Source organism: Aphis gossypii, chromosome X (assembly GCF_020184175.1).
Source record: "Aphis gossypii isolate Hap1 chromosome X, ASM2018417v2, whole genome shotgun sequence".
In the NCBI taxonomy this organism is placed as follows: Eukaryota; Metazoa; Arthropoda; class Insecta; order Hemiptera; family Aphididae; genus Aphis; species Aphis gossypii.
Window position 1 is genome coordinate 9,801,011 of NC_065533.1, and position 9,731 is coordinate 9,810,741.

General features: G+C 21.9%; 1 long non-coding RNA gene across 1 annotated transcript; it reads left to right on the plus strand.

The window, feature by feature from the left end:
• Positions 1-38: 38 nt before the first annotated feature.
• On the plus strand, positions 39-7,422 carry LOC126552161 (uncharacterized). The gene is made up of 3 exons (XR_007605998.1): positions 39-765; positions 5,817-6,412; positions 6,485-7,422. It is a non-coding gene; the product is annotated as an uncharacterized LOC126552161 (long non-coding RNA).
• The last annotated feature ends 2,309 nt before the right edge of the window (positions 7,423-9,731 follow it).

Consider the following 9,731-nt stretch of genomic DNA (forward strand, 5'->3'; position numbering starts at 1 on the left):
TGTATAATTACTAATTGTGTAAATATTATAATTTATAATTAAAAATTAAAATAATAATAAATTAATAATTATATATTATAAAGAATATATTATCACCACAGCAGATAACAATATCACGTTATATGATAAGAAATGTGATTTTCACAAATATTGATAAGAAATGTGAACGCTTCTGATTGGTTGCGCAATTTTGCTCCCGAGACGCTCGTGTCTTGGGACAGTCCGTTATTTTTTCTCATATTTTTAATTCATATAGTTCTATTTGCTATGGTTATATCCATTTTTTTCTATTTTAATTTTTTTTTTTTTATAGTTTCTGCTGTGCAGCAGTGTCATCAACTATTGTGCTAAACGTATTATTTTATTTATATCGATGACACTGTCCGCAGCAAAAAACTATAAAAGGCTGGACGCACCAGCTCGGATTGCCTTTTTTCTTTACCTTTCGGTATTGTTTCGTTATTTTGTAACTTTTTAGCATTTATAGCACATATTCTGAGTCTTCATTTTTTTTGTTGGTAAAGTATTGTTCCTAAAATCATTATATCTTCAACTATTATATTATACTTTTCACAGCAGGGTGGTCATTGTCTATATTCCATTTGTGGTGCTTATCCTGTGTTATACTCGTCAGTGGTTACCTCAAAGCGGTCGCACGTGTGCGGTTGTTAATATTATTAAATTTTGTGTATTATTATTATAAATACGTCCCCGGCACAGCCGCGTTAAAATCCATCAACTAAAGTAATCACCCGTGTTGTGACTGTGAGTATTTTTTTGTTCATACATTTATATAATATTTTATGCCACTGTAAAACATTAATAGGTAGTGATTTTATATTATATTCATATTCATTATAATTTATATTAATTTGTATATTTTGGCCGACTGAGGCATAAATATATATCATCATTTTAAATTATATTCATTGTGCTAATCAAGCACCATAAAAATTATATTTTGTTATTATATTCAAATATGTTAATGAAGCACATGAAAAATCATATATTAATATTATATTCATATTAATCTATACTGCATTTTTTATATTATATTAATCAATTTATATTTATTACATTAATTTATGTGGCAATTATTTTATAAATATAGTCAAATCACGCACATACATATAAAAATCTATTTATTTTATATTATATCATAGTTTGAAAGCGCATTCAGTTGTTATTGTTTATTATTTATAATAACGATGAACGCAAGTAACGCCAACATATAAAGAAAATATAATATCACTTATTGAATAAAATGTTTATATGAAATCTAAAAACAGTAAAACCTTTTTTTAATTAATAATATAAACGTAAACATGCCATGTTAATGTTACTTTTGCCTAATTTCCAAGGCCCCTTTGAATTTAAACATATAAAAATAAAATCACTATCTAAAGTTTTATGTGCATAGGTAATATAATCTCCCTTATTGAATAAAATGTTTATAAGAATTTAAAAATGGTAAAACCATTTTTTAAATTGTTAATATGTATGAAACCTTACCACATTAATGTTAGTTTTACTAATGTCAAAAACAGCTTTAAATTTAAACATATAAAAATAAAATAATTATCTTAAGCTTTAAGTGTATAGTATATATAATGTAGCTTATTAATTAAAATGTTTATAAGAAATTTAAAAATTAGTAAAATCGTTTTATTGATTGTTAATATATATGTAAATATACCCCATCAATTTTATTTTTGATATATTCATATTGACATTATTATTCTAACACTTGATTCCATAATTTTTACTCTTAGATTTAAATATTGAGTACATATTGTAGATGTTATGGAATAAAATGCTTAAAAACAGTTAAATTCATATTTTCTTTTGTTATTATTTATGTAAACATACCACATTTATGTTAGGTTTGTTAATTTCTAACTCAGCTTTCAATTTAAACATATAAAAATAAAATAATTATCTTAAGCTTTAAGTATATAGTATATATAATGTAGCTTATTAATTAAAATGTTTATAAGAAATTTAATAAATAGTAAAATTGTTTTTTTGATTGTTAATATATGTGTAAATACACCACTTCAATTTTATTTTTAGTAATATTAAAGTCAGCATTGAATTTAAGTAAAATAAAATGAAATAATAATTATCTTAAGCTTTAAGTGTTTAGTATATATAATGTAGCTTATTTAATAAAATTCTTAAAGAAATTTAAAAAAACAGTAAAATCTTTTTTTAATTAATAATATATACGTAAACATACCAGATTAATGTTATTTTTGCTAATTATATAGTGACTTTATTTTACTAACACTTGAATTTACACTTTTTACACTGATATTTAAATATAGAGTAAATTAAATATCACTTTTTAAATAAAATGTTTATTAGAAATTTAAGAAATACTTAAATCATTTTTTTAATTGTTAATATATATGTAAATATACCCCATCAATTTAATTTTTGATATAATCATATTGACATTATGTTTCTAACACTGGATTCCATAATTTTTACTCTTAGATTTAAATATTGAGTACATATTGTAGATGTTATGGAATAAAATGCTTAAAAAAAATTTTAATAAACAGTAAATTCATATTTTTTATTAATATTATTTATGTAAACATACCACATTAATGTTAGGTTTGTTAATTTCAAACTCAGCTTTCAATCTAAATATATAAAAATAAAATAATTATCTTAAGCTTTAAGTGTATAGTATACATAATGTAGCTTATTAATTAAAATGTTTATAAGAAATTTAATAAATAGTAAAATTGTTTTTTTTAATGATAATATATATATGTAAATACACCACTTCAATTTTATTTTTAGTAATATTAAAGTCAGCTTTGAATTTAAGTAAATATAAATGAAATAATTATCTTAAGCTTTAAGTGTTTAGTATATATAATGTAGCTTATTTAATAAAATTCTTAAAGAAAATTTAAAAAAACAGTAAAATCTTTTTTTAATTAATAATATATACGTAAACATACCAGATTAATGTTATTTTTGCTAATTATATAGTGATTTTATTTTACTAACACTTGAATCTACACTTTTTACACTGATATTTAAATATAGAGTAAATTAAATATCACTTATTGAATAAAATATTTATAAGAAATTTCAAAAACACTTAAATCATTTTTTTAATTGTTAATATATATGTAAATATACCCCATCAATTTAATTTTTGATATAATCATATTGACATTATGTTTCTAACACTGGATTCCATAATTTTTACTCTTAGATTTAAATATTGAGTACATATTGTAGATGTTATGGAATAAAATGCTTAAAAAAAATTTTAATAAACAGTAAATTCATATTTTTTATTAATATTATTTATGTAAACATACCACATTAATGTTAGGTTTGGTAATTTCAAACTCAGCTTTCAATCTAAATATATAAAAATAAAATAATTATCTTAAGCTTTAAGTGTATAGTATATATAATGTAACTTATTAATTAAAATGTTTATAAGAAATTTAATAAATAGTAAAATTGTTTTTTTGATTGTTAATATATATGTAAATACACCACTTCAATTTTATTTTTAGTAATATTAAAGTCAGCTTTGAATTTAAGTAAATATAATTAAAATAATTATCTTAAGCTTTAAGTGTTTAGTATATATAATGTAGCTTATTTAATAAAATCCTTAAAGAAAATTTAAAAAAACAGTAAAATCTTTTTTTAATTAATAATATATACGTAAACATACCAGATTAATGTTATTTTTGCTAATTATATAGTGACTTTATTTTACCAACACTTGAATTTACACTTTTTACACTGATATTTAAATATAGAGTAAATTAAATATCACTTATTGAATAAAATATTTAAAGAAATTTCAAAAACACTTAAATCATTTTTTAATTGTTAATATATATATATGTAAATATACCCCATCAATGTTATTTTTGGTATATTCATATAGAAATTACTTTTCTAACACTTGAATCCATAATTTTTACTCTTAGATTTAAATATTGAGTAAATATAGTATAAGTTATGGAATAAAATGATTAAAAAAAATTTTAAAAACAGTTAAATTCATTTTTTTTTTTATTATTATTATTTATGTAAACATACCACATTTATGTTAGGTTTGTTAATTTCAAACTCAGCTTTCAATTTAAACATATAAAAATAAAATAATTATCTTAAGCTTTAAGTGTATAGTATATATAATGTAGCTTATTAATTAAAATGTTTATAAGAAATTTAATAAATAGTAAAATTGTTTTTTTGATTGTTAATATATATGTAAATACACCACTTCAATTTTATTTTTAGTAATATTAAAGTCATCATTGAATTTAAGTAAATATAAATGAAATAATTATCTTAAGCTTTAAGTGTTTAGTATATATAATGTAGCTTATTTAATAAAATTCTTAAAGAATATTTAAAAAAACAGTAAAATCTTTTTTAATTAATAATATATACGTAAACATACCAGATTAATGTTATTTTGCTAATTATATAGTGACTTTATTTTACTAACACTTGAATTTACACTTTTTACACTGATATTTAAATATAGAGTAAATTAAATATCACTTTTTGAATAAAATGTTTATTAGAAATTTAAGAAATACTTAAATCATTTTTTTAATTGTTAATATATATGTAAATATACCCCATCAATTTAATTTTTGATATAATCATATTGACATTATGTTTCTAACACTGGATTCCATAATTTTTACTCTTAGATTTAAATATTGAGTACATATTGTAGATGTTATGGAATAAAATGCTTAAAAAAAATTTTAATAAACAGTAAATTCATATTTTTAATTAATATTATTTATGTAAACATACCACATTAATGTTAGGTTTGTTAATTTCAAACTCAGCTTTCAATCTAAATATAAAAAAATAAAATAATTATCTTAAGCTTTAAGTGTATAGTATATATAATGTAGCTTATTAATTAAAATGTTTATAAGAAATTTAATAAATAGTAAAATTGTTTTTTTGATTGTTAATATATATGTAAATACACCACTTCAATTTTATTTTTAGTAATATTAAAGTCATCATTGAATTTAAGTAAATATAAATGAAATAATTATCTTAAGCTTTAAGTGTTTAGTATATATAATGTAGCTTATTTAATAAAATTCTTAAAGAATATTTAAAAAAACAGTAAAATCTTTTTTTAATTAATAATATATACGTAAACATACCAGATTAATGTTATTTTTGCTAATTATATAGTGACTTTATTTTACTAACACTTGAATTTACACTTTTTACACTGATATTTAAATATAGAGTAAATTAAATATCTCTTATTGAATAAAATGTTTATTTAAAACACTTAAATCATTTTTAGATTCTGAACGAAGTGATGAATGTAATGATTTTACAATGGTGTGTGTATTTTTTTTTTTTTTTTTTTTTTCTGTGTCTGTGTATAACTAGCATAACTAGTCGAAATAATGCTCCAATTTTAAACTAATGGGGTGGTTTTCGATGTAAAAGTGAATATTCATGGTGCATTGTAGAGTTAAAAAGTTAACATTTTCCAACAGTTTACAAAAAAATTGAGGAAAACAAAAAAAAAATGACGGACAAACGGCAATTTTTACGCAAAACCAGTTTTCGACCAAATCGATTTTTTTTTTATGGTTGTAATTCAAAAATTAATCACTGAAAATATTTGAAATATAAATATTGTAAAATCTTTTTTTAAATTGCATAAATAAACCAATTAAAAGAGACGGATAAATAACGTCTATTTATTGGTAAAAATCCCCAGGCATCAGAGTCACTTTTAATGATAACATTTTTATTATCATTGTATGTAGTGTTCAATATGGTGTTCACGCGTGTGCAGAAATGTCGCGGTTGTGTTCCAAACGCTCCTAAACCGAAGACTTCCACAAAATTGGGTCCCGAGTACCAGGAGCGCATGAACACGTTGTTGTGTTTCTGTTTCGTCGACGGCGGCGGCGGCAGCGGCTGTTGTAGATACTCATTCGAAGACTATCACGATCACAACATAATCAGTTACATAATATAATATTCAGAGTTCTCCAGAATGTTTTTTCCCAATGACAATACCATATTCTTTTAATTTTTTTTTTTTGAATCACTAACTATAACATTAACAACAACAATAAGTACAACAACAATTAATACTATTATTGTTGCCACGATCTGTTATTGTTGGTGTTGCTGATGCGGTTGTGTCGTCGCTAAGTTGTCGTTCTGAAATGAGACTCAATATTTACTAGGAACCTATGCGGCCGAATACGTCATCATCGCTGTCCGAAGAGCCCGGTGTTCGGGGGCGGTACCCTCGCCGACCAAAAATTACGGCGGCGCTAGTCGTTCCGGCTAGACTCCTGGTCGTAAATCCATCGGTTACCCCAAGAAATGTTGATCGACTTCGACAATATCAGTAAGTATTGTAATATATTTTATAATGTTATTGAAATATTGTTACTGTGATATCACGCCAATTGCTTTTTAGTTCTTAGGGGTCGATCGACCGATTTCATGTACCAGGAGCGGCTAGTCGGAGGCGATGGTGCCACTGCGATTTTCATGCGGCGAGCGGCAGCGCCGCCATAAAACACCGGACTGTTCGGATACCGAAGATGACATATTCGGCCGCATAGGTTCCTAGTAAATTTTGAGTCTCATTTCAGAACGACAACTTACGCGATGACACAACTGACACAGCAACAGTAATATCTACAACAAATAGTTTTAAGTCTAAGGCTGAGATGTTAACGTCCTAAAAATCTCAAAAAAATACAGTAAAAATTGTATAAATATATTATGGTTTATTAGCAAATTAAAATTGAAGTAGGTATGTTTACACACATAATAAAATTTAAAAAGACAATTTTTTTTTTTAAATTGCGCATTGCCAGTATATTCAATAATTTATATTATCAAATTATAAACATAATAGTCATATTAACACACTTTAAGAATTAAAAATCGGTTTTTGATTTTTTATAAATTAAAAATTATAATTCTTTTTATTGAGTTATATTATATTTTTTCTAAATTTTAAAATAATTCTAATGGGTAAAATTGTATGTGTTAGAAATGATATCTTTCATCTTAAACTAGCAAATTATTAATAAAATAGTCATATTCACACTCGTAGTAAAAACTAAAAATCAAATTTAACTTTTTTAAAAATTAAATATTATCATTTAATTCAATGAGTTATATTATATTTTTATATATTTTTAAATTCATACAATGTGTATAATTTTATGTGTTAGAAATAAATTCTTATGCCTTAAATTAGCAAATTGTTAACAAAATAGTCATATTAACACACATATTAAGAACTAAGAATTTTGAAAGCATACCGTTATCAAGGGGTTGGATATAGGCAATATAGAATAATTTTTGTGATTAGCTGGATGAGAGGGTGCATAGTATCTGTGTGGTCCTCGAATACATATTAACAATTAAAAACTAAAAATTAGTTTTTATTCTTTTATAAATTAAATATTATCATTCAATTCAATGAGTTATATTATATTTTTTCTAAATTTTAAAAAGAATCTAACGGTTATACTTTCATGTGTTGGTAATGAAATCTTATGCCTTAAATTAGCAAATATTTAATAAAATAGTCATATTAACACATGTACAAAAACTAAAAATTTGATGTAATTTTTTAATAAATTAAATATTATCATTTTATTCAATGAGTTATATTATATTTTATCTAAAATTTTAAATTCATCTAATGGGTATACTTTCATTTGTTAGAAATGAAATCTTATGTCCTTAATTTGCTAATTATTAATAAAATGGTGATATTTACACACGTACAAAAACTAAAAATTAAAATTAATTTTTTTTATTTATTAAATATCATCAATTTATTCAATGATTTATAACATATTTTTTCTAAATTTTAAAATGAATCATTTGGTTATACTTTCATTTGTTAGAAATGAAATCTTATGTCTTAAATTATCAAAAATTTAATAAAATATTCATATTTACACCTTAACAAAAACCAAAAATTTGATTTAATTTTTTAATAAATTAAATATTATCATTTTATTCAATGAGTTATATTATATTTTTCCTCAATTTTAAAATGAATCTAACGGTTATACTTTCATGTGTTAGAAATGAAATCTTATACCTTATATTAGCAAATATTTAATAAAATAGTCATATTTACACACATGTATATAATTAAAAATTTATAAATTAGTTTTTATTTTTTTATAAATTAAACATTATCATTTTATGCAATGAGTTATATTATATTTTTTCTAAATTATAAAATGAATTTAATGGGTATAAATACATGTATTATAAATGAAACCTTGTGTCTTAAATTAGTTAATTGTTAACAATATAGTCATATTAACACACATATTAAGAACTAAGAATGTAGAAAGCATACCACTTTCAAGGGGTTGGATATAGGCAATATTCAATAATTTTTGTGATTAGCTGGATGAGAGGGTGCATAGTATCTGTGTGGTCCTCGAATACATATTAACAATTAAAAACTAAAAATTAGTTTTTATTCTTTTATAAATTAAATATTATCATTCAATGCAATGAGTTATATCATATTTTTTCTAAATTATACAATGAATCTATTGGGTATAATTTCATTTGATAGAAATGAAATCTTATGTCTTAAATTAGAAACTTTTTAATAAATGAGTCATACTTACACCTTTACAAAAACCAAAAATTAGAATTAATTTTTTTATTAATTAAATATCATCAATTTTTTCAATGATTTATAACATATTTTTTCTAAATTTTAAAATGAATCATTTGGTTATACTTTCATTTGTTAGAAATGAAATCTTATGCCTTAAATTAGCAAATATTTAATAAAATAGTCATATTAACACATGTACAAAAACTAAAAATTTGATGCAATTTTTTAATAAATTAAATATTATCAATTTATTCAATGAGTTTTATTATATTTTATCTAACTTTTTAAAATGAATCTAACGGTTATACTTTCATGTGTTAGAAATGAAATTTTATGCCTTAAACTAGCAAAAATTTAATAAAATATTCATATTTACACCTTAACAAAAACCAAAAATTTGATGTAATTTTTTAATAAATTAAATATTATCATTTTATTCAATGAGTTATATTATATTTTTCCTCAATTTTAAAATGAATCTAACGGTTATACTTTCATGTGTTAGGAATGAAATCTTATACCTTATTTAGCAAATATTTAATAAAATAGTCATATTTCACACATGTATATAATTAAAAATTTATAAATTAGTTTTATTTTTTTATAAATTAAACATTATCATTTTATGCAATGAGTTATATTATATTTTTTCTAAATTATAAAATGAATTTAATGGGTATAAATACATGTATTATAAATGAAACCTTGTGTCTTAAATTAGTTAATTGTTAACAATATAGTCATATATAACACATATATTAAGAACTAAGAATGTAGTAGAAAGCATACCATTTTCAAGGGGTTGGATATAGGCAATATTCAATAATTTTGTGATTAGCTGGATGAGAGGGTGCATAGTATCTGTGTGGTCCTCGAATACATATTAACAATTAAAAACTAAGAATTAGTTTTTATTCTTTTATAAATTAAATATTATCATTCAATTCAATGAGTTATATTATATTTTTTCTAAATTTTACAATGAATCTATTGGGTATAATTTCATTTGATAGAAATGAAATCTTATGTCTTAAATTACCATATTTTTGATAAA